This window comes from Phyllobates terribilis, unplaced genomic scaffold (genome assembly GCF_046119375.1).
Source record: "Phyllobates terribilis strain yellow unplaced genomic scaffold, ASM4611937v1 Scaffold_4__5_contigs__length_816908805, whole genome shotgun sequence".
In the NCBI taxonomy this organism is placed as follows: domain Eukaryota; kingdom Metazoa; phylum Chordata; class Amphibia; order Anura; family Dendrobatidae; genus Phyllobates; species Phyllobates terribilis.
In genome coordinates this window covers 489,363,043-489,389,693 of record NW_027362764.1, presented here as the reverse complement: position 1 = coordinate 489,389,693, position 26,651 = coordinate 489,363,043, and the positions used below count along the sequence as shown (strand labels likewise).

The 26,651-nt window shown below is 43.7% G+C and overlaps 1 long non-coding RNA gene across 1 annotated transcript in view; it reads right to left on the bottom strand.

Annotated features, from left to right (window-relative positions):
• Positions 1-5,052: 5,052 nt before the first annotated feature.
• LOC141264387 (uncharacterized) overlaps positions 5,053-26,651 on the bottom strand; it is a 286,723-nt gene continuing 265,124 nt past the window's right edge. The window contains exons 2-4 of the long non-coding RNA XR_012319918.1: positions 16,488-16,644; positions 14,603-14,811; positions 5,053-5,169 (exon numbers count right to left, since the gene is read on the bottom strand). This is a non-coding gene — a long non-coding RNA (uncharacterized lncRNA). The remainder of the gene's footprint in view (positions 5,170-14,602; positions 14,812-16,487; positions 16,645-26,651) is intronic.

Here is a 26,651-nt window from a genome sequence, read left to right as displayed (position 1 = left end):
ACTATACATCTACAGTGGTTCCTTATATAAAACTTGAATTTTTGGATTAGTATTCACAGACTGAGCCAATCACTCCCATTTTCAATCTGGTACATCGTCACTGAAGTAGTACACCATAATCAAATTAGGCTTGTTTTTATTCCTATCCTGTGTGTTCTGAGATACTATCCCTACATAGTACAAACCCTTATCTTTTATACTGGCTGTGATAGTCCCCCCCGCTTAACTCAGCTAAACCATGTAAAGTGATTGCTGCAAGACATTTTGGGGAACAGTGGCTGCGCCGAAGTCTTCACTAGTGTGTGAAATGGCGCCAGGCATTTTTTTCTTGAGGATCTTATTAAATTGAATCACACAGTGTTCTAATTACCATGGAACCGCAAATTTCATAAAACTGACTCAAAATCTATCTTCTGTGCATCGATCCACTTATCTCTAATGCTAACCATTGAAATATTTACACTTGGTCCTGGGAATGGAAGAAACTTGATACTGAAAGAGAATTGTGCAAAATAGAAAATCTTAAAGTGCTCTTGAAATCTATGCTAAACTTTTTTATTATGTTGAGTACGTTAATTACATAATTTTTTAAAGTACATTACTGAAATACCATTAAAATGAAGTGCAATAATTGACTTTTTTTGTTGCTTTTTTACACAAACTTATGCATAAAAGCGGTCTCAGAGACAAACAGGCAACTAATGTCCTGAACTAGATAATGTTTCTAATATTGATAAAAGACTACCATCTAGTGGTAGCATCTATGAAGAACAGACAACAGGCATTGAAAGGGTAGCAACAGGCAAGAAGAATTTTATACGGCATATTATAAGATAGCTTTAAAGGGGTCTTCTTGTCAAATAATATTGAAGACCTATCCCTATATAACCAATCAGCTGGTACAAACTCTGGCAGCTGTGCGTCAACACTGAATGGAGCTGCATTGTGAAGCTGCCAAATACTGCACGTCAACTTTAACAGCTTGTTGTCGGACCCAGGCTCGGACAGGCACACAGGGGAACAGCTAAATCGCCCTGGAGGGACAATATGTATGAGTGGGCCACTTACCCCCTTATATGAAGTGTCATATAGGTTTCTTACAGATTAAGTATTTCTGCATCAAAAACATGTCTCTTAGTGAAGCACCAAAATAACATAAAACATGTATCCAGCTCTGGATGCTTATTCAGCCGCAACTACTAACCTCCATATCTATATGTAATGGTATGCAACCTGTGATCCAGTAGTCATCGGAGACCAGCGTTGCCATTCTGTGTGACACACAATCATCAGGACACAAAATTACTCGTCTGTGATTGGCTGCTAAAATATAGATTCCTTGGCTGAGGGAAGAGGTGTGAAAAAAGAAAAATATATTATGGATTCTTATAAAAAAAAAAAGTATTGAAAAAGATTCAGGCAGAACTTTTATCCAGAAAAGAAAATATTAAGGATAAAATAAAAAATGTCAATCCACCACCCACTTTCAGTAAAGCATATAGTTTAACCTTATAAAAAAAAATAATAACAAAATATTTACTTATTTTACATCAAGATAATATTTATTTTTTTTAAATTCTCGATTATGGTTAAAAAACGGCAGCATTCTACATTATGGTTACAGAGTGGTAGCAAGGAAAGGACTTTCTTTGGGAAAACTTTTATCATCTGGTATGTACAATTAATGTAAAAAAAGAAAAAAAACACTTGGTTGTCCCAAAAAAGGTTTTTATGGTTGTGCCAGTTAAAAATGCGATATATGTCAGTTTATTAAAAAGAAAAAAACTATTTCTATACCACAAAACAAAGAACGCAATATAAATACATTTATTAACTGTGACGCACATCATGTCATGTATTGTATTGAATGCATAATTTCCAATCTATGTTAAATAGGATGCACAATCAGAAAACGCATAGCAGTACAAACTGTATATAAAATATCAACAAAAGAAATAACATTTATTTTGACCCAGGAAAACATTTTGTAGATATACATAAAAGAATACAAATAGTTTTAGTTTTTATGGGATTAAAAGGGTGAGCTGTCCTGAATGAGGAGGAAATTGGCATGAAAAAACTATTGAGAGAAATGTACTGGATTTTAATTATGATTATCAAACAACCAAACAGTATGAATTTCAGAAATGATGCGATGTATATTGATTAAATGAGCATTTAGTTCATAATGGTGATTTATCTTATACTAAAAATGATATAATAATGAATTATTATATTTAATGTGCTCATTCACAGTTACATATGATAGGTAGCTTTTGGTTTTAAATATTTTACTCAATGTAGTAACAATATATCTATGACTATGGGTGTGTTTAATGCCAGTGGTTGAAACAGCACCCACAATAATATCAATGGGGTGTGTTCAGATATGAGGTGAGTTCAGCGTTTTTTCTCTTTTGTACTATGTAGTTTATGGTAGTTGTTAGAGATGATTGAATTTTCAGAAATTCAAATTTGCCAAGTTCATCAAAATGAAAATAATAATTAAATCTGAAACTAATTGATTCGATGGGAATCACAATAAAACAAAGCCTCTAACTGCAATGAAAAGACATGTATAACACTCTGAGGTCTCCTAGGACTGTATCTAACTCCTTTCAAGCTTTTTAATGCAAATACAGTCTTTGCATTGACAAAGTGAACTTATCATAGAAATGGATGGTAAACAGAAGTAACCACCAGCCCGTTTAATTGCACAGCACAGTAATAGACTTTTCATGCTTTTTAGCATATAAAAATTGTCCAAAAATTATCCCTGTTGGTCATTTATGATCAGATAGGCCAGTTCATTCTTTGCAGAAGACTAACTAAAACTGACGGTTTCACTGTCAGAGGAAACATCATCCTAATGTGACTAAGATGAGTGATGTGAAATATAAATAATTTTTAGAAACTCTAAATAAGTTTAGGGAGGTACAAGTAAAGTCAGGTATGTGACCCTTCAAGTAACCTTAAATAGTGCTCAGGTGCATTCCCCACACACTATATCTTGACACCAGTAGTAAAGGAGACATCCAATTACTACAAAATAACAAAACTATCATTATTAAGATGAGAGACAAAGGGAGAACCACAGTTATCATGGATCGTCCAACCTACCGTGTTGAAGTCCAAAGATAATTTTCTTTTACACTACCCCGTCCATTGCCATTGCTACTTCTACTTTTATCATATATTTTGTATAATGCTAAAATTAACTTTTAACAATCTTTTCATACCCATTTATTCAACGCTTGCCAAAAAGGATTTAAAAAGAAGTACTTGGTAGGTATGTACATATACAGAAAGCAAAATGTTTACATGTCTACCTTTTTAAACATTTTTTAAACAAAATTCAACCCCTTCTCCAAAATGATTAATTAAGAAATGCTAGGAAGGTACACGTTCAAAAAGCCAGCACCTGCAACAGGCTGCTGTACTGGGGTGGCATTTAAGGATGTGAAATTTAATAAAACAGATGTGCAAAATTATTCTTTTTTTTTTTTAAACATGCACACTTTGTGAAGTAGACAATCACAATTAAATGTCTGCATTTTGAGGAATTTTATTTTGTATTTTTTAAAAACCAATTAAACCAACCATCACAAAAAGGATTGCACAAGAAATGCAAACACCCAGTACAATCTCTTGTGACAAGCAGGCACACCGTATGACACTGATTTCAGATTTTTTTTTCTCTGTAAAAAATATTGTGTTGTCTTGCTGCTGCTTTCTAATGCATTAACAATGAATAAAAATACTGTATGTAATTGTAATTTAAATACAGCAGGACAGATGCCAGCTATACAATATAATTGATTAATCACACTGAGTCTGGCACTGCTGCTGGCACCTCTCCTATCTCGCTCTCCCCTATCAAATAAATCTCTGTATTAGCCATGGACTACTATTCTCATCTCCTTCAGTGTTGCAGTTATGCTATATATTATTATATACCTACATCTGGGTACAAAGTATCCAGAAAAAGCCACTGACAAAAGGCTATAATAATAAAAAATAATCAATTTTATTCATATTCAATTAAAACCATGAAGTGCCACACGTACACAAAGGCATACAGACAAACAGAGTTTTGTGCAAAGAGGATTGTCCAAATAATTAAAGGCAGTGGTACAAAAACAATCAGTATACATTCATTGCATCAAAATATTTAAAGTTATGTTCGTATTGGGTAATGGCTGCCAGTACTGCTGCTGGTAGTGAGCCCGTATCAATTTAGACCATGTATTTGAGCATGATTGATATCTCAGTCAGGACTTACCCATATTGGGAAACCACCACAAGCCACCCCGATGCGCGTTTCACACACACCAGAAGTGCTTTCTCAAGGGGAAGCATTTGTCCAATGTTTTAGCTATTTCTCTTCCTATTTCTATTGCTGAGCTGTGAGCTGTGACATCCTCTCAATATCCTAAATCATACTAGCATTCCTTGACTAGGCTTTTATACAGACTATAATAGTCCCAGTTGATTGGCTGTGCTATTCCATATAATGTAATAGATGCAAGGCATTGTAGGAAACCCCACACAATCACACCTGAGGTCATGTCAGTGCTATATGGCTGATTCAATCTTCTAAAATCTAGAAATAATTTGTAATTATTAAACTTTTTAAATAGATCCAATCAATGTATTGATTTTTAAAATATCCAATTTTACGTTCAAAAAGATGTCGATTTATTTATGACTTTGAATGTTACCACTCAGTGCAGTCCTTGACAAGCCATGTAAACAATAATAAACATTTATGTATATTGTCTATATACTCTATCTATATCATATCAGGTGTTCAATAATTCAATTTCCTCATCACCTAATAGAAAACTTTTTAACAATCTAGAAGTTTCATCATTGGGCATTGCTAGCTCTTAGTTGAGGAAACTTATTCAACCAACCTTCCCAAACATCCTGGCGTGAATCCGGCAATCACAGATATCGGCTTGGAACCCCCACACAAGGAGGCACTCTGAAGCGAAACTTCCCACCAATATGGACAAAAGAGTAAAAGTAAAAAAGTTCTTCAGCCCGTCTCCTCCCACATTTGAAATTGGGCCATAAGCCAATACGTCACAGAAGACTGCTCCCATGCTTTCCATGTGGTGCAGCCTTGGCTCAGTTGCTCAGTAAATCATGGATGAACCCCCTAAACTTGGAGACAAAAACAAAGAAAATTACTCTTCCCATGCTATGCAGCAGCACTGTGTGTACTACAAGCTGAGACACACGGGTCTTCGTCATCCAGAGTGACACATGAGTTGCCTTGGGCACTATAACTTCAAGAAAGCAAGCCCTCAGTACAAATGGGAAAAAAGGGAAATAGGTTAAATGGGCTGTCATCCTAATGATTGGCTTCCTTTTTCTTACCAAACTTGTATCTTAAGAAGGCTGTGTATATAATATGTTTTATTTGTTTGGGTAAGCCTAGGCCTATATTTTAGCGTAGTTAGCACCTCCTTCCTCTTGTTTCTACCCTTTCCCTTTCTCTTCCTAATTCTGCAATTAACAAATAGTTAAATTTCTTGCTTAATAGCTTATCTCCCGTCACCATTGAAGCATTAGTATTTAGGGCACTAAGCCAAATACTACACAAATTAGTTCCAATGTCCTCTTCCTGTTAGTAAGTTATGTGGGGATTGTATAAATCTCTCTAATACGATCTCATGACTTTTGAAGTAGAACCTGATGGCAGGGATCATTTCCTTTAACTTTCTGTTGCTGGTATGTTTTTAACTATTGCAAATGTTTTTTTCCAAATCAGTCCCAGGTTCTGTTTGGATTTTGGCTCTGGCTAGGTTCACAGACTGATCTAATATCCTTAGTAGAGATTTCAACCTCTTCTTTAATCCAGACATGAATCCTTCATATTTCTCCATCTCTCTTCTATATTGTATATGTTTAAGAGGGAGCTGATAGCCGTGTAATTGGTTCATCTTTGGAGGGCGTCGGACCCAGGAGTCAGGTATTACAGCGCACCTAAAAAAAACTCACAGAAGACTAATTTGTACTTATTGATCGATTTAAAAAATAACTTTTAATAAATATATTTAAAATACCATGATACGAAAAAAAAAATTGTTTCATGGTATTTTAAATATATTCATTAAAAGTTATTTTTTAAATTGATCAATAAGTACAAATTAGTCTTCTGTGAGTTTTTTTGATTGATTTTTGTACTCTATAATCAGTTTTTATACTGTGATCTATGATATTTATATTACAGCTCACCTGGCTAATCACAGCTGTAGTCTTTCTGTGTGTTGTAGTACATTAGACTTGAGTCTATGTACACCAATGATGTTATAATGTTTCACACAATTAAAATTAATTTGTGTAATTAGCTCATTAGGGAGTGTGGGATGACAACCATATTGTGATATTGGCCACTCGCAAACTTTTTCTACTGGAGTTCCCCAGAGTGACAGAGATAATGTTTGGGTCTCACCCTGTCTGGGTGTCATAATCTAAATTTTTTCTTTTTTTCTGCTTTTTTTAATCCAATATAACATTATTGAGTATAGCTGTTATTATTTTACTTGGGAGAAACAGTGATTGAGAAGGTGTTGTCTCAGTAGTGGATAACCCCTTTCACTCACCTATTGTTCACTGCACAACAGAGATTCTTGAGGAAATGTTCTCTTACAATCTAAAATTATACAATATCTCTGATGAGTGAGATTCTTAGGCGGATCAAGGAGTACTGATATTGGAGAGTTTTTGGGACTATGCTCCAAAAGAGATTGTCCTAGATAATGTGACAGAGATGGAGATCACCTTTTCTGATCTTCAACATAAGGCAGTTATCAAAAATCTTAAAATTGGCAAAAGTCCGAGCCCATGTTTGATTGATATTTTGATTCCCTTTCTAGTACAGCGCCGGAACGGTAGGTGAATATAAGTGTTTTCATTTTAACAGGGCCAAACATGAAGAATGAAAAGGAGTCGTTTAAGTAGTGGACAATCCCTTCAACACATTATCCACGCATAAACATACTACAAATATGCACACAAACATATATAATATACACACATTTCCATTACATATGCTTATGCAGAATGAAACTTTTGTGATGCACTAGTTCACAAGACCAGATAACTATTTTGTGCATAGTTGTAACAGCCATATTTTTTTTATTTTTACATAAGCTTCACTCTATGAGATCTTGTCTTTTTGTAAGATAAGCTGTAGTTTTTTTTTCAAGTGCCATTTTACTCAACAAGTAAATATTACATTTGTGTTAACTTTTTATAGGATTAATGAAAAAAATAATTTTTCAACCCATTTTATATTTTTAAAAAGTGTATTCAAATGTGATTATTGTAATAACTTTTCATTATGTTTTAGTAAATGTATAGGAATTAAAGCTCCAACTTTTATTTCACCTACAATATACAGAGATATATTGGTGTATATAGATGTACAGTGGGGAAAATAAGTATTTGATACACTGCCAATTTTGCAAGTTTTCCCACTTACAAAGAATGGAGAGGTCTGTAATTTTTATTGTAGGTACACTTCAACTGTGAGAGACTGAATCTAAAAATAAAAAACAGAAAATCGCATTGTATGATTTTTAAATAATTAAATTGCATTTATTGCATGAAATAAGTATTTGATCACCTACCACTCAGCAAGAATTCTGTCTCTCACAGACCTGTTAGTTTTTCTTTAAGAAGCCCTCCTACTCTGAACTCGCCTATATTAATTGCACCTGTTTGAAGTCGTTATCTGTATAAAAGACATCTGTCCACACAGTTAATCAATCATGCTCCAACCTCTCCACCATGGACAAGACCAAAGAGCTATCTAAGGACACCAGGTACAAAATTGTAGTTCTGCACAAGGCTGGGATGGGCTACAGGACATTAGGCAAGCAGCTTGGTGAAAAGGCAACAACTGTTGGCACAATTATTAGAAAATAGAAGAAACACAAGATGACAGTCAATCTTCCTCAGACTGGTGCTCCATGCCAGATCTCGCCTTGTGGGGTAAGGATGATTCTGAGAAAGGTCAGGAATCAGCCCAGAACTACACAGAAGGACCTGGTCAATGACCTGAAGAGAGCTGGGACAACAGTCTCAAGCATTACCATTAGTAACACACTACACCGTCATGGATTAAAATCCTGCAGGGCACGCAAGGTCCCCCTGCTCATGACAGCACATGTCCAAGCCCTTTTGAAGTTCACCAATGACCATCTGGATCTGAGGAAGCATGGGAGAATGTCATGTGGTCAGATGAGACCAAAATAAAACTTTTTGGCATCAACTCCACTCACCATGTTTGGAGTAAGAAGAAGGATGAGTACAACCCCAAAAACACCGTCCCAACCGTGATGATTGGTGGGGGAAGCATCATACTTTGGGGGTGCTTTTCTGCATAGGGGACGACTGTGCCATATTGAAAGGAGGATGGGGTCCTGTATAGTGAGATTTTAGTGGCCAACAACCTTAGTAAGAGCATTGAAGATGGGACGTGGCTGGGTCTTCCAGCATGACAATGACCCAAAACACACAGCCAGGGCAACTAAGAAGTGGCTCCGTAAAAAGCATTTCAAGGTCTTGGAGTGGCCTAGCCAGTCTCCAGACATGAACCCAATAGAAAATCTTTGGATGGAACTAAAACTCAATGTTGCCCAGTGACACCCCCGAAACAAGAGCTAGAGAAGATCTGTATGGAGGCGTGGGCCAAAATCACTGCTGCAGAGTGTGCAAACTTGGTCAAGAACTATATGAGACGTCTAACCTCTGTAATTGCAAACAAAGATTTCTGTACCAAATATTAAGTTCTGTTTTTCTATTGGATCAAATACTTATTTAATGAAATAAAATGCAAATTAATTATGTAAAAATCATACAATGTGATTTTTCTGGATTTTTTTAAGATTCGGTCTTTCACAACTGAAGTGTACCTACAATAAGAATTACAGATCTCTCCATTCTTTGTAGGTGGGAAAACTTGCAAAATTGGCAGTGTATCAAATACTTATTTTCCCCACTGTATCTAAATATGCCTGCAAAGAAAGCAAATACTATTTAGACCGATAGGCAAGAGTTTGAGCCCATGGGTAAGATCACACTCCAAGAAATGTAAATAAATTAAATGTATATGAATGTATCTAAGCACAGACAGATTTTTGCAGATTCACTCCCATAGTCCTGAGTTACAGGAAAATCTACACCATAGAAAACAGTGTTCACAGCAGCATAATTGACTGAGATACAAAAGCCCATCTAAAGTTGAACACGTTGTACATGTTATACCTATCCTTGCCATCTTACTCTTTTAAGAGTGAATGCAGGAAATATTTTACAAGGTTCATTGGAAGATTTCTGGAGGCATAACTTAAGAAGACTGGACTGGGATCCCGAATGTGGGAGTAGGTTATGGCACACTGCCTTTCTGGATCCATATTGGAACAAGACAGAGAGCCTCCTATATCTTCTTGTAATGGAGTCCCCAGCAAATGATAATGCTAATACACCAATTTCGCATGCCTTTCAGAAACCAGAAAAACTCACTTGTTGTCTTCAACAAGCCAGCATCAATGTTGTTGTCATTGTTTGTCATTGTTATCAATTTAACACTGACCGTCAGCTTTGTTGCCTGATCGTGTGGGAGAGGACCTGCCAACGCTGGAGACTATTTCATAGAATATTTTTTAAGGGCAATGTTTCTCCTTATGGAGATTGACATATTTGACATGCCAGGGTAAGGAGACTTATAGGCCGTGCAAAGCTCCTCTGGGAAATTAAAAATGCTAAATGAGAAAATTTCCATCCTTTCTATTCTTCAAAAATGCAACAGTACCCTTTGTGTTTTGAATCACTGTCATGTTGGAAAATAAATGACTACCAAAGGCATGGAGTGATTTTAGCATCTTCTCTTTCTATATAGATCAGTACTGCACATCTGTGAATTCATGATACCACCAATGAAATGTAGCTCCCGGACACCAGCAGCACTCATGCAGCCACACATAAGGACAATGTCACACCCATGTTTCACTGTAGGCACCATGCAATTTTCTTTGTACTCACCTTTGTGAGGCCATACAGTTTTGAAGCAATCAGTTCCAAAAACATTTATCTTAGTCTCATCACTCCAGGGTTTAGAGTCCCAGTAGTCTTCACATTTTTCAGCATGGGTCCTGGTAAATTGTAGGCAGCTTTTTTGTGCATGGGCTGCAGGAGACGTTTCCTTCGTGTATGACACCCATGCATGTCATTCCTCTGCAATCTATGCCATATTGTGTCATGAAAAACACTCAACCCAGTTTGGCTTTCCATTTCACTAGCTCACTGAAGTGAAATTGCATGTCTATTTTCTTCAACCCTTCTCATCAGAAGACACTCAGTTTATGTCACTGGTGTGTCAGAAGTGACAGACAGTTGCCCGGCAGTTGGTTGCAAGAGATCTCTTCGATTGGCATTACAGACACCTTCTTAGAGGCTGTCTCTCTCGGACCCAGCGGCTACCTTCCTCTTGCTAATTAACACCCTAGCCTGGGTGTATAAATACCTGCTGTCTGCTAGAGGAAGGTGACGGCGTTACTTACATTACCCCTTGTGAAGGCTCAGAGCAAGTGCATTACTTTTTCCTCTTTTGAGCTATGAGGACGGGTGTTCATCTCTCTGAAGTCGACTTAAAGCTAAGCTATCTTCCCTTGTCTGTTCCCCCTTGTTGTCTTTAGTTGTCAGTGGAAATCAACTAGTGCTCATCTGCCACCCTTCCCTAGCCAGGACCTAATGCCAGGGAAAGACAGGCCGAGGTTCGCGTGCGGCGATTGGTGAAGAACCAATATAAGGACGTTAGTGGAGACAGGGTGATATTAGATCAGCCTAAGAGGTCTCCACTTCCCCCTTTCCCCAGTGTCTGGGCTTCCTTTCTCTCTTCCCTTTGTGTTGCACTAGTCTTTCCCACACCTTGCGTGACAGTTTAGGTGTTGACTTTTGGGGTTGGCCTTGACATCTCTGTGAGATTGTTGCAGTTCTATCTTTATTAAATGTTTGAATCACTTTTGCTTCAGTATTCTGACTGATAAGTAAATCTTTGCTGATCTTCGTATAGCCTTTACCTTTCTTGTGTAAAGAAATTATTTTCTTCCTCAGGTCTTGTGACCCTTCTCTTCCATGTGGTGCCATTGCAGACAACATGAAATGGAATAGTGTTTTCTTTGTTAAGTAATGCCATTTTATAGGCAACTGTCTGCTGGACACCGGTTTAATGAATAATTAAACTTACCTGTGGCAGAATTCTTGTGAATTATAATTTTGTAGCTAAACTTTAGCTTTGCTCCTAAGATTTTCATTGGAGTGTACTCATTTTTGCAACATGGTCTTGAATGAATTTGTTAGGAAAATTACTTTTTTGTGCAAAATAACAAATCTTGTTTGTAATCAATGGCCCATATTTGCAGGAGTATTTTGTAGCATGGTATTCCTTAGAAAATGTTGATTCTGAAAGGAAACTAACGGTTTTATGACAAATCTGTTGGGCTGTACTCATCTATGCTGAGCACTGTATATATTGAAGAATTGTCTAAGGAATGTATTTTCATATTCACTACCTAGAGAGAAATATTTTCCGACTCTCAGGATAAAGGACAAATCAATCATGCTACTGTTATTTAAATGACGACCTATAATGCCCTTCATTACCTATTTTAAGCCCTAACCACTTTTGTAAATAGTTTTATTATCAAATTCATGCCACTCTCCCTATCCTGCTAATCCCTAAAAGTGTTGTCTTTTTTTTTAGTAGCTGTGATGTTTCATTTGAGGGAAGTCTAAAACAGCACGCCACAGGAGGATGGACCTGTGGTTACTTCTCCGCAGCTTCTATCATCACCCCTGAAACAGGACTTCATTAGGGGACAATACTGTGGTGACTTATCACATCTTCTGTCAATGCCGTATTCTGATGCTGTCCTGTTTCAGGAGAAGTTAATGGCAAAGTGACTGCAGCTTTTGTCCCCACTACCCGCATCATCAGTGGCTGCCACCACGGTTCCTAATTCTGACACCGCTGCCTCTTTCCCTGATATGAATCATGATCAGAGGATGGTGATAGAAGCAGTATGAGTGACAGCATCGCTGCCCTACAGCTTCTGTCTCCACTCTGAAAAGAAACTGGAACTGTGGCAGTGACAGAAGTGTGGCAGTGGCCACTGAAGATGCAGGCAGCAGGGACAGAAGCTGCAGTCACTTCTCCATTAACACTCCTGAAAGAGCAATGTCATCCGGGGATAGTAGCTGGGGTAAGTGACCATAACGCTGCAGCTGCTCCATGGTCACTTCCTGTTTCAGGAGAGGGTGGGTGATAAAAGCTGCACACAGCTCCATTCTCCTGTGATAACCCGTTTGAGACTCTCATTAAATGTAACATAACAGGAAGTAAAGAAAAATGAGCACTTATAGGGATGAGCTCTATGGTGTTCACTAATGAAATTTGTGGCAAAAAGTTTTGAGATTACAAAATAAATTATCTAATTTATACAATGTGATTTTCTTGATATTTTTTGGGGATATTCTATCTCTCAATGTTAAAATTAACCTACACTTAAAATTATAGACTGTTCATGATTTTGGAAGTGGGAAAACTTACAAAAACAGCAAGGGATCAAATACTTATTTCGCCCACTGTATATTGCTGCACTTCTAATTTAAGCACAATCCGAGAAAATCAGGAAGCTGAAGCAGCTCTTAGAATAAAATAGTACGTTTTATTCGATCCAATTTAAAAAAAAAAATTCCCCCCCCGATGAAGCTTACGTGAAATGCGCATGGGGGTACCTATCCTCGCTCTCCTCAGGTTGTACTGACTTATTTTGTACTATTTATTATATTGACACGTATTTTTTCTGCCCTATATGCTACCTATATGTATGCACTAGCGCTATATGAATGATATGGACAACATATCCTTCTTTAGGAATGTGTCCTGATATATTGCAAACCCTTGCCTATATCTATGCATTATACTCAGTTACATGGTGTGAAGAATAATTGAGATATAATCCCATGTCAATCATTGTATCCTATTTGGCAGGGGATTATAAAGATCTACAGCATACAGTTGTAACTGGACACTTCTGCAGCCCAGAAGGATGGAGGACGCTGAGAGACAGTGAGTGACAAATATCTCACTTAGCAGCTCCAAGCCAAGGAGTTACACCCCTACGAGCTAGCCGGTGGGCTTAAACAGGAAGACCCCCTGGATATCCAAGCCATGCGGCTCCCTTTGTGTCAGACAACTATAATTCAATACCGAGTTATGGGAATACTATACATCCTAGCTATACACCAAATGGATTTTTGAAATCCCATAAACATGAGGAATGTCACCCTGGCTTCCAGGGGAGATACATGGCACAGCCTTTCAGAAACCCCTAGGGCCCATGTGTTTGGTCTCCATGCATAGCATTGGCCCGGCTGGATCCGATGGCACCAGAACCGGCTCCCTAGGACCGTCCAAGGAAGTATAACCCATTTTAGTTTTTGGAGTTTATAGCTGAGGGAGGCCAGGGGTGGAGGGGGAGTGACCCAGAGAGGTTAAAAGCTCCTGCAGCTCTTGCCCAGCGCTTTTTCTCTGGGAGGTCGTGACGACACATCGTGTGAGTGAAGTCACCCAAAAGAGAGAGGGATCCACAAGCCTCCAATGTGGCAGCCCTTCCCCTGCAAGTCAGGCCTTCCATATAACTGGTAGCTGACTCTTAATATCTGCTTATATTTTGTACCACTACTATTCTGTTTGCATTTCTGACCATTATGTATGTATAACTCTTATGTATATAGTGTATTGTCTAGTGTGCCCTTAAGGCGATTAAATATATAATTTAACCTTGGGCTGCTCTTTTATCTCAATCCACGAATCCTCATGTCCATTGTTCGATCCAACTAACACACTACCGGGTTTCTGGCACAATATAATTCTCGTTATATTTAATAGAAACTGGTGGCAGCTCTACCAGGCTGACAAGATTCTGTTTCACTGGGGTCAGTGAGAGGGGCCTCTCAGCCTGTCAGGGGTGTGATTGAGTGTGATGCCATGTCAGTGACTGAGTGGGCCACCTCTTCTCCCTCCAGGTACCTTCCTGTACCCGTGTGTACAGGGAGTGTGTATGTAGAACTGTACCAATCTGACCTTACGCGTCCCTGAGGAGGTGCGGAACGTCATGTTGGTGCAAAGGGCAGATCCGTATCACGTGTTCCGTCTGACGTAATTGTGGCATCAGGCGGGTGGCGAGGTGTGGATCCTTCACTCACATGTGGAGGCAGCGGTGGGATTCTGCAGGATCTCTCTGGTGCCATTCATCACACATGGGTACATTAATTATGCAGTTCTTCCATCCATATGTGTAGTAACTGTTTTAGCCACTTAGGACATGAGATTGTACTTATGCGCATTTTTCTGCCTTATATGCTATTTTTATTGAACTTTTTATTGATACTCCTGTCATCAACAGCATACTGCCTGTTAGTGCTTATATATACATTGTCACGTTAGAAGATCTTTTGTATTATATTAAATTTTCTTTGCATATCTTTTGGATGAATTATCCTTTATATCCATTGTACTTACTGGATGAGTGAGGTCTCTTAGTCATTTTTTTCTCCATCTGTAAACTCATTAGTTTTTATATTTTTTTCAACATAGTATCAAGCTGTATTGGTTTCATGTTTATGCCCATACTGTATAAACTGCCATTTGATAGGAGATCAGAGCAGAAAGTTCCGGTAATGTGTCCCAGATATTCAGCGTTGGCGATACCACTGATGTGAAGAGAGGGGCTAATGCAAAAGGTAAGAAAGGTACATGAGCAGAATTTTAAACACATATATATATATATATATATATACATATATATATATAAATATATATATATATATATATATATATATACATATACGGTACAGACCAAAAGTTTGGACACACCTACTCTTGGCATTCTCTTGATGAGCTTCAAGAAGTAGTCACCGGAAATGGTCTTCCAACAATCTTAAAGGAGTTCCCAGAGATGCTTAGCACTTGTTGGCCCTTTTGCCTTCACTCTGCGGTCCAGCTCACCCAAAACCATCTCGATTGGGTTCAGGTCTGGTGACTGTGGAGGCCAGGTCATCTTGCGTAGCACCCCTTCACCCTCCCTCTTGGTCAAATAGCCCTTACACAGCCTGTAGGTGTGTTTGGGGTCATTGTCCTGTTGAAAAATAAATGATGGTCCAACTAAACGCAAACCGGATGGAATAGCATGCCGCTGCAAGATGCTGTGGTAGCCATGCTGGTTCAGTATGCCTTCAATTTTGAATAAATCCCCAACAGTGTCAGCAGCAAAGCACCCCACACCATCACACCTCCTCCTCCATGTTTCATGGTGGGAACCAGGCATTTAGAGTCCATCTGTTCACCTTTTCTGCGTCGCACAAAGACACGGTGGTTGGAGCCAAAGATCTCAAATTTGGACTCATCAGACCAAAGCACAGATTTCCACTGATCTAATGTCTATTCCTTGTGTTCTTTAGCCCAAACAAGTCTCTTCTGCTTGTTGCCTGTCCTTAGCAGTGGTTTCCTAGAAGCTATTTTACCATGAAGGCCTGCTGCACAAAGTCTCCTCTTAACAGTTGTTGTAGAGATGTGTCTGCTGCTAGAACTCTGTGTGGCATTGAACTGGTCTCTAATCTGAGCTGCTGTTAACCTGCGATTTCTGATGCTGGTGACTCGGATAAACTTATCCTCAGAAGCAGAAGTGACTGTTGGTCTTCCTTTCCTGGGGCGGTCCTCGTGTGAGCCAGTTTCTTTGTAGCGCTTGATGGTTTTTGCAACTGCACTTGGGGACACTTTCAAAGTTTTCCCAATTTTTCGCACTGACTGACGTTCATTTCTTAAAGTAATGATGGCCACTTGTTTTTCTTTACTTAGCTGCTTTTTTCTTGCCATAATACAAATTCTAACAGTCTATTCAGTAGGACTATCATCTGTGTATCCACCAGACTTCTGCACAACACAACTGATGGTCCCAACCCCATTTATTAGTCAAGAAATCCCACTTATTAAACCTGACAGGGAACACCTGTGAAGTGAAAACCATTTCCGGTGACTACCTCTTGAAGCTCATCAAGAGAATGCCAAGAGTGTGCAAAGCAGTCATCAAAGCAAAAGGTGTCTACTTTGAAGAACCTAGAATATAAGACATATTTTCAGTTGTTTCACACTTTTTTGTTAAGTATATAATTCCACATGTGTTAATTCATAGTTTTGATGCCTTCAGTGTGAATGAACAATTTTCATAGTCATGAAAATACAGGAAAATCTTTAAATGAGAAGGTGTGTCCAAACTTTTGGTCTGTACTGTATATCTACATATATAAATAAAAGTGCATAGTTTCCTCTTCTATATAAAACTAAAATAATGAGAAAATGGAATATTCCTTTAATAAAATATTTTCTTACTCTAGGTTGTACTTCAAACCTGAGTGCTTGCTTCTTTGTTAACTTCTTGTTTTCAGGTCACTTGTATGTCCCCATCCTCCTCTTCTTATTTACTTGTGCCCGTATCTTGAGATTCTATACCATTTCTTAAAATGTAGAACTATCCATCTTTGCCTCATGCTTTTGTTGTTCTTCTCCTGGGACCAAGGGAAGAGCTGTTAGGTCAAAAGTTTCCACTTTCTACCATCTGCCAGTTAGACACTCACCCCTTTCCATCATCCTCCTATTCACAATGACACTTATGATGTTAAAAGGAATGTATCATGCTTGTTTTTATTACTAGAATAGCTAATGACACACTAAACTCTTTTCTAATCTGGGTTTATTTTCCAACTATACATTTTGCTTTTTTTCTGTATATGAATATGGAGAAAATCAACTTGCCTGAGTTGCGGATATAGGCATATAGAGCTATGATTTACAACAGTTACATGCACCATGATGTTAATTGACTTCTGTGGGGATGTTTTCTATGAATGCTTTGAGATCTGTGTGGCAGTAATTGTACAAAAACATATTTACTATAGAAACTTCATTTAAACAATAGGTAATTTTCTCATTGCACATTTCTTTTGGTGTATTCCCAGTGTAGAAATTTATTACATATCCTCGGGAAATTTTAGAAATGTCTGATAAATGTGGGTCCTGCCTTTTGGGGAACAAAGGGCATATCCAACACTGGATACCAGGTTATTGAGCATTCTGGTTGATTCTATGTATATGTATGGTAAATGTGTGCATATGGGTCTTTATGTGTGTATATATTTGTACATCTGTGTATATACAAGTATATAGCATTTATAATTTGTGCCACAATGTGACAGTATTATTTGAGCAATGTATAGTGGCATTAACGGGGTATGGTTTGATGTTACTTCTGAACAATGTAGGTTAGTGATATTTTGGAATAGTATTGTTTCAGAAATAGTATTAGTTGGGTATGGTGTGATGGTGTAATTTAAACTTTGATACGTCATGATAAAATATAAAAGTTACTATTACCTAATGGTTAAAGGGAACCTGACAGGTGAGACATGCTGCCCAAACTGTGGACAGCCATGTATCAGCCACTGGCTATTCGATCACAGCCATGTATGTTTGACTCCACAATGCTGCAGCGTTTCAGATAAAAACATAATTTTAATTGCTGTGGAGGTGGGTCCCCGGTGGCTTCTCTCCTCTCGCTAACAGTGACTGACAAATCTCTGCCTATACTCGCCCCTTTAAGACTCCACTCATGATGTCTCTGGTAGGCTCTAAAACTGAACCTGCAATGATCAACTGATCATAAATTTAAAGAGACACTATCACCAACTTTTTGCTACCCGATCTGAGGGTAGCATAAAATAGGGACAGAGACTCTGATTCCAGTGATGTATCATTTACTAGACAGCTTGCTGTAGTTTTCAATAAACACTTTAATCTACTGCAGCTCTGTTAGTCCACTCAGTGATAAACTTCTGTTATGTTATGTTATATAGTCTTCGATATTCATGAGCTTATATTATCCCCACTCCCAATCATTGATTGGCAGCTTTCTGCCCTCACATTGATTGGAAAGTTCACATTTAGAGAGAGATTCCCGTTAAGATGGAGTTATTAAGATGAGGCAACCTGTTAACAGCCAGTCATTTTAAAGAGGGTCACCAAATTTTTCATCTCGAACTGGATACACTATGTAATAGACACTGCAGAGCAGATAAAAACTTTTTTTTTTGTTTGTCTCTTATATTAGAGATATTAACAATCAAAATATTTGCCACCGGAACAGTTTATTGTTTTAAGTCCAAGTGGATATCGCCAGAGAGATTTCACTGGGGGAATGTACTTCTTCCTTTTTCTGACGTGGACCAATCATAAGAAGGCAGCAACTCGCTGGGGAAAGAGAAACACGCTATAACAGCTAAGAACAGGCTCTGTGCGAGACCTGTATTGACAAACAATCTGTTCTCCTCACTGCAGAGTGATGACCTGTGCTGGAGCACAGCAGACCTGAGTGTGATTACCTGACAGCTTTAAGCTCTCATTTCTGGCAGTCAGTTTGGGGGAAGGGGCAGTGCAGCAGAGTTGAGTTTCATTACAAATGCAACTAATAGCTCTCCACTCATAGTGCTGCCAGCTTTGCCAATCATAAGTAGGCATCCACATACAAGGGTAAAAAGAAAAAAAGAACATGCCCCAAATATAGCTAAGAACAAGGTTTGTATGAGACATAATAACACAGTCTGCTCTCCTCACTGATTACATGTGCTGAGCTCATCAGACCCAAGTGTGGGGGAAGGGACACTACAGCTGAATTGACAGCACTATACCTACTTTAGAAATGCTAATGTGTATTTGATCCTGCCAATAAAACTCATTTGAATTTGAGAGGAAAGCTACTAGAAATACTAGTAATGAGACTCAACTCTGAAGCATTGCATCTCCCCCTACAATAACTGCTGGAGATGAAAGCTGTCAGTTAATCACATTCTGTTCTGCTGAGTATCAGCACAGGTCATCGAGGAGAGCAGACTGTTTGTCAATATATGTCTCACACTAATAGTGCCTTAACCCCTTAAAGCAGAGGTCCCCAACCGCCGGTCCGCGGACCAGGACCGGGCCGTTGGGGTTTTTCAGCCGGTCCGCAGCACCGCCACAGACAATCACTAAACATTGACAGTGTGCTCTGGTCTGCAGTGGCTCAGAGCACACTGTGTGGGGTGGATGCTGCCCGCTGTTCTAGACTCCCGCAGGGTAGACCTGTAGAGGACCTGTGATGACATCAAGGTACATAACTGTGATGTCACCACAGGTCCTGAAGCAGGATGAAGCAGGGGCGGAACTATCGCCCGTGCAGCCGGTTCATTGAACGGGGGCCCCGAGGGAGAGGGGGCCCCTCCAGCCTCCAGCAGGGCCGCCATCAGGGCATGACTGCCCTGACTCCAGTATGGGGCCCGGCCGGTAGGAGCCCCCTCGGAGCCCCCCTCTTGTGCGTCTCTCTCCTCATGGGGCCCCCGGCCCCATGCAAAGCGCCGGGTCCAGGACATCTCATAATTCCTCTGACTTCCGGTCATGTGACGGCGCCGTCACATGACCGGAAGGCAGGAGAACCTGGTGTCAGCGATTTGGACGAGCGCCAGGATTCTGCAGGGATCGCATGGGGGTAAGTATAACAAGTTTTATTTTTTTTTAAATACAATTAACTAGGAGTGGGGGGAATGGGAGATGCACATGGGGGGAGGGGAGAGATGAGAGATCCTCATGGGGGGGAGGGGAGAGATGAGAGATCCACATGGGGGGGGAGGGGAGAGATGAGAGATGCACATGGGGGAAGGGGAGAGATGAGAGATGCACATGGGGGAGGGGAGAGATGAGAGATCCACATGGGGGAGAGGGGAGAGATGAGAGATGCACATGGGGGGGAGGGGAGAGATGAGAGATGCACATGGGGGGAGGGGAGAGATGAGAGATGCACATGGGGGGAGGGGAGAGATGAGAGATGCACATGGGGGGAGGGGAGAGATGAGAGATGCACATGGGGGCAGGGGAGAGATGCACATGGGGGGAGGGGAGATATGAGAGATGCACGGGGGGGAGGGGAGAGATGAGAGATGCACATGGGGGAGGGGAGAGATGAGAAATGCACATAGGGGGAGGGGAGAGATGAGAGATGCACGGGGGGGTGAGAGATGCACGGGGGGGATGAGAGATGCACGGGGGGGATGAGAGATGCACGGGGGGATGAGAGATGCACGGGGGGGATGAGAGATGCACGGGGGGGATGAGAGATGCACGGAGGGGATGAGAGATGCACGGGGGTGGATGAGAGATGCACGGGGGGTGGATGAGAGATGCACGGGGGGGTGAGAGATGCACGGGGGGGTGAGAGATGCACGGGGGGATGAGAGATGCACGGAGGGGATGAGAGATGCACGGGGGGTGGATGAGAGATGCACGGGGGTGGATGAGAGATGCACGGGGGGGTGAGAGATGCACGGGGTGGATGAGAGATGCACGGGGGGGTGAGAGATGCACGGGGTGGATGAGAGATGCACATGGGGGGGATGAGAGATGCACGGGGGGTGGATGAGAGATGCACATGGGGGGGATGAGAGATGCACGGGGGGTGGATGAGAGATGCACGGGGGGTGGATGAGAGATGCACGGGGGGGGTGAGAGATGCACGGGGTGGATGAGAGATGCACGGGGGGGTGAGAGATGCACGGGGGTGGATGAGAGATGCACGGGGGGTGAGAGATGCACGGGGGGGATGAGAGATGCATGGGGGGGTGAGAGATGCACGGGGGGGGTGAGAGATGCACGGGGGGGTGAGAGATGCACGGGGTGGATGAGAGATGCACGGGGGGGTGAGAGATGCACGGGGGTGGATGAGAGATGCACGGGGGGGATGAGAGATGCACGGGGGGGTGAAAGATGCACGGGGTGGATGAGAGATGCACGGGGGGTGGATGAGAGATGCACGGAGGGGGATGAGAGATGCACAGGGGGGGTGAGAGATGCACGGGGGGGATGAGAGATGCACGGGGGGGTGAGAGATGCACGGGGGGGTGAGAGATGCACGGAGGGGGGTGAGAGATGCACGGGGGGGTGAGAGATGCACGGGGTGGATGAGAGATGCACGGGGGGGTGAGAGATGCACGGGGTGGATGAGAGATGCACGGGGGGGTGAGAGATGCACGGGGGTGGATGAGAGATGCACGGGGGGATGAGAGATGCACGGAGGGGATGAGAGATGCACGGGGGTTGGATGAGAGATGCACGGGGGGTGGATGAGAGATGCACGGGGGTGAGCTGCACATGGGGGGGTGAGAGATGCACGGGGTGGATGAGAGATGCACGGGGGGTGAGAGATGCACGGGGGTGGATGAGAGATGCACGGGGGGGTGAGAGATGCACGGAGGGGGATGAGAGATGCACGGGGGGTGGATGAAAAATGCACGGGGGGTGGATGAGAGATGCACGGGGGGGTGAGAGATGCACGGGGTGGATGAGAGATGCACGTGGGGGTGAGAGATGCACGGAGGGGGATGAGAGATGCACGGGGGGTGGATGAGAGATGCACGGGGGGTGGATGAGAGATGCACGGGGGGGTGAGAGATGCACGGGGGTGGATGAGAGATGCACGGGGGGGATGAGAGATGCACGGAGGGGATGAGAGATGCACGGGGGGTGGATGAGAGATGCACGGGGGGTGGATGAGAGATGCACGGGGGGGTGAGAGATGCACGGGGTGGATGAGAGATGCACGGGGGGGTGAGAGATGCACGGGGGTGTAACATACCTGGCGGCGTCCTTGCATGGTGGTCCATCTCCCACTGTGCAAGAGCGCACACTTGATCTCCAGTCCAGAATGTCTTTCTGGCTTCCCTCCTTGCTGTCTGTCTGTTTCTGCTGCTTAAGGGCGGCGCCCGATCACTTCCTGCTTTTTGTACCTGCTGTGGGTCACACCCCTTGTGCGTCCTCAGCCTATTGCTGTCTGTCACCTGGTATATAGCTCAGCTGCTCCCATCTATCCCTGCCTGAGCATAGTGTTTCATTCAGTGTGTGCTTGCACTCTGAAGGTGCCAGGTCCCGTTCTTTGTCTCCTGCCTTGCGGTATCAGTTCCCGTGTCTGAACTGAGTCCTGTCTATGTCTCCTGCCTTGCGGTATCAGTTCCCGTGTCTGAACTGAGTCCTGTCTTTGTCTCCTGCCTTGCGGTATCAGTTCCCGTGTCTGAACTGAGTCCTGTCTATCTCTCCTGCCTTGCGGTATCAGTTCCCGTGTCTGTACTGTGTCCTATCTGTGTACCTTAACCTGCAGTCTGTACTCGTTCCTTGCCTGTTCGTTCCGCCTTCCTGGAGGCTGTATTTCCAGGCCAGTCTGAACACGCTCCTTGCCTGTTCGTTCTGCCTCTCTGGTGGCCGTATTCCCAGACCCGCTCCTGTATCCCGCTGCAGTGTCGGTCTCCTCCGTACACTCAGTTCCTGTCTGAACTCTCTCCTATCCTTTACCTGTTTTGCCTCTATGTCCGTTCCATTCCTTTTTCTGCAGAGTCTGAACTCGTACCTAACTCCTGCTCGTTGTCACTGTACTTCCGTTTGTGAGTTTGTGGTCCACTCGCTACTTCTCTGCAAGTACCCTGTGGGTATCTGGTTCTGCCTTTCCCTTCTAGTCTGTTCCGTGTGAACAGAGCCCTGTTCCCACCGCGTCTGCGGTTTTCGTTTTGCTCAGCTCTGTCCACCGCGTCTGCGGTTTTCGCTTTGCTCAGCTCTGTTCGCCGCGTCTGCGGTTTTCGCTTTGCTCAGCTCTGTCCGCCGCGTCTGCGGTTTTCGCTTTGCTCTGCTCTGTCCGCCCCGTCTGCGGTTTTCGCTTTGCTCTGCTCTGTCCGCCGCGTCTGCGGTTTTCGCTTTGCTCTGCTCTGTCCGCCGCGTCTGCGGTTTTCGCTTTGCTCTGCTCTGTCCGCCGCGTCTGCGGTTTTCGCTTTGCTCTGCTCTGTCCGCCGCGTCTGCGGTTTTCGCTTTGCTCAGCTCTGTCCGCCGCGTCTGCGGTTTTCGCTTTGCTCAGCTCTGTCCGCCGCGTCTGCGGTTTTCGCTTTGCTCAGCTCTGTCCGCCGCGTCTGCGGTTTTCGCTTTGCTCAGCTCTGTCCGCCGCGTCTGCGGTTTTCGCTTTGCTCAGCTCTGTCCGCCGCGTCTGCGGTTTTCGCTTTGCTCAGCTCTGTCCGCCGCGTCTGCGGTTTTCGCTTTGCTCAGCTCTGTCCGTCGCGTCTGCGGTTTTCGCTTTGCTCAGCTCTGTCCGCCGCGTCTGCGGTTTTCGCTTTGCTCAGCTCTGTCCACCGCGTCTGCGGTTTTCGCTTTGCTCAGCTCTGTCTACCGCGTCTGCGGTTTCGAATTTGTCTCCCAGTCTGTACTGGACCCTACCCAGCCTGTGCTCTAGTCTGCCTGTTCCTGTATTCCCCGGTGTGGGTCAACAGCCGTGTCCGGAGTCTGACCTGGAGTAGACCCTGGTTACTCTGCTCGGTTCCTCCCTGGTGCACTGGCGTCGTATGCCGTCGTGCGACCTTGGTCGGATCGGGCAGATACTTAGTTACGCCCCTCCAGGCACTCTCCGGTTCATGGCACAGTGGAATCACTACATAAACACGCACACGCCAGTCAGTCCGGGCGTATGCATAACAGCATGCTCAGGCCATGGTTCCCGTTGAGCCCCACGGCCTTCGTTCTCTGAGAAGTTTTCCAGCGAATACATGCATTAAAAATAAATAAATAATTTTTTTTTTCTCAGCTGAGTTCCAGGCGAATTACGCACCCGTCCAGATGGATCTATCTGCTCTCGTTCCTGCGGATCCGCCACGTTACTATGGGGATCCAAGACAAAGTCGTGCATTTGTGGAGCAATGCATGCTACACTTCAAGTTCTACCCTCTATGTTTTCCCACCGATCGGGTTAAGGTGGCATTCATTATGTCTTACCTGGCGGGTGATGCCTTGGAATGGATCAACCCCCTATATGAAACACAGGATCCGATCCTCCTGGACCTAATGGCCTTCCTGGTGGCCTTTCTAATGGTCTTCGATGATCCTAACCCGGAGGCTCCTGCTGAAGCTTCACCTCCCAATATCCCGGAGCAGCCCCGATGGGTAATGTGTGTGGGTAGCGCAATAGTCCTCCAGCCCAATGAGACTACTGCCCACCCAGAATCCTCACAGGGTGACTACGCTTCCCGGAAGACTTCTCTCAACCTCAAGAGGCAGTCCAGATGTGCTAGACGTAGAGGCAAGCCGTCACGCCAGGGTCTGTCCTCCCTGAGACCTCCTGACCCCAACCTTGAAGTCCCTACTGAAGCTTCATCTCCCTGTATCCCGGAGAAGCCCCAATGGGTAATGTGCGTGGGTAGTGCACCGGTTCTGCCCGAAGAGACTTCTGCCCATCCAGACTCCACACAGGAGAACTTCCTGCACCCGGCATCAGATGCTTCACCCACTTTAACCGGTGTGCATGTCCAAGGATGCTCCAAAGCTGTGGTTACCTCTGAGTCTGTGCACCTCTACTACCTGGCGGAGGACCCCCTGTTGCCTCCTGAATCCTCCGGGATACCACTCGATGACAAATGGACAGAGACTTCTCTACACTCGGTACTCGATACTTTGTCCGCTTCGTCCTGTGAGCCTGACAATGGGTACCCCAAAGTGGTAGTTACCCCCGAGTCTCTACACCCCTCCGACCAGGCGGAGGACCTCCAGTTGTCTCCAGAACCCTTCGGGGTGCTACCTGGTAGCGAAAGGACAGAGACTCTCCTATACTTTGTACCTGATACCTCGCTCGCTTCGTCCAGTGAGTCCAACCTAGTGTACTCCGAAGCAGAGGTTACTCCTGAGTCTCTACACTCCTCTGACCAGGCGGAGTACCCCCAGTTGTCTCCAGAACCCTTTGGGGTGCCACCTGGTGGTGAATGGACAGAGACTTTCCTATACTCGGTACCCGATACCTCGCCTGCTTCCTCCAGTGAGTCCGACCTAGTGTACTCTGAAGCAGATGTTTTCTCTGAGCCTCTGCACTCTTCTGACCCGGCGGAGGACCTCCAGTTGTTTCCTGAATTCTCCGGGGTAACACCAGATAACAAAGAGACAGTGACTTTTCCTCATTATGTACCTGATAACCCGTCTATTTCTTCCTGTGAGCTTGACAAGATGTACCTCGAAGCAGAGATTACCCCCAAGTCTGTCCCCCTCCAACCCGGTGAAGGACTTCCAGTTGTCTCCTGTACCCTCTGGGGTGCCACCTGAAAATATGTGGAGAGAGACTTCCTTGTGTGCTGTTCCTGGTACTCCACCCGTTTCGTCTGTTGCCAAGGATGGCTGGATAGGAGGTAGCATCCTAGCTCACCAGATGAGATCAATTTTTCCTGTGGACTGTGGAAGTGATCTCCTTGAAGTGAACGACTGGTCCTCGAATTCCCTGCGGAAGATTCTGGCAGGCCTGAAGAAGAGGGGGCGTAAGGGGGGGGGATACTGTAACATACCTGGCGGCGTCCTTGCATGGTGGTCCATCTCCCACTGTGCAAGAGCGCGCACTTGATCTCCAGTCCAGAATGTCTTTCTGGCTTCCCTCCTTGCTGTCTGTCTGTTTCTGCTGCTTAAGTGCGGCGCCCGATCACTTCCTGCTTTTTGTACCTGCTGTGGGTCACACCCCTTGTGCGTCCTCAGCCTATTGCTGTCTGTCACCTGGTATATAGCTCAGCTGCTCCCATCTATCCCTGCCTGAGCATAGTGTTTCATTCAGTGTGTGCTTGCACTCTGAAGGTGCCAGGTCCCGTTCTTTGTCTCCTGCCTTGCGGTATCAGTTCCCGTGTCTGAACTGAGTCCTGTCTATGTCTCCTGCCTTGCGGTATCAGTTCCCGTGTCTGAACTGAGTCCTGTCTTTGTCTCCTGCCTTGCGGTATCAGTTCCCGTGTCTGAACTGAGTCCTGTCTATCTCTCCTGCCTTGCGGTATCAGTTCCCGTGTCTGTACTGTGTCCTATCTGTGTACCTTAACCTGCAGTCTGTACTCGTTCCTTGCCTGTTCGTTCCGCCTTCCTGGAGGCTGTATTTCCAGGCCAGTCTGAACACGCTCCTTGCCTGTTCGTCCTGCCTCTCTGGGGGCCGTATTCCCAGACCCGCTCCTGTATCCCGCTGCAGTGTCGGTCTCCTCCGTACACTCAGTTCCTGTCTGAACTCTCTCCTATCCTTTACCTGTTTTGCCTCTATGTCCGTTCCATTCCTTTTTCTGCAGAGTCTGAACTCGTACCTAACTCCTGCTCGTTGTCACTGTACTTCCGTTTGTGAGTTTGTGGTCCACTCGCTACTTCTCTGCAAGTACCCTGTGGGTATCTGGTTCTGCCTTTCCCTTCTAGTCTGTTCCATGTGAACAGAGCCCTGTTCCCACCGCGTCTGCGGTTTTCGTTTTGCTCAGCTCTGTCCACCGCGTCTGCGGTTTTCGCTTTGCTCAGCTCTGTTCGCCGCGTCTGCGGTTTTCGCTTTGCTCAGCTCTGTCCGCCGCGTCTGCGGTTTTCGCTTTGCTCTGCTCTGTCCGCCCCGTCTGCGGTTTTCGCTTTGCTCTGCTCTGTTCGCCGCGTCTGCGGTTTTCGCTTTGCTCTGCTCTGTCCGCCGCGTCTGCGGTTTTCG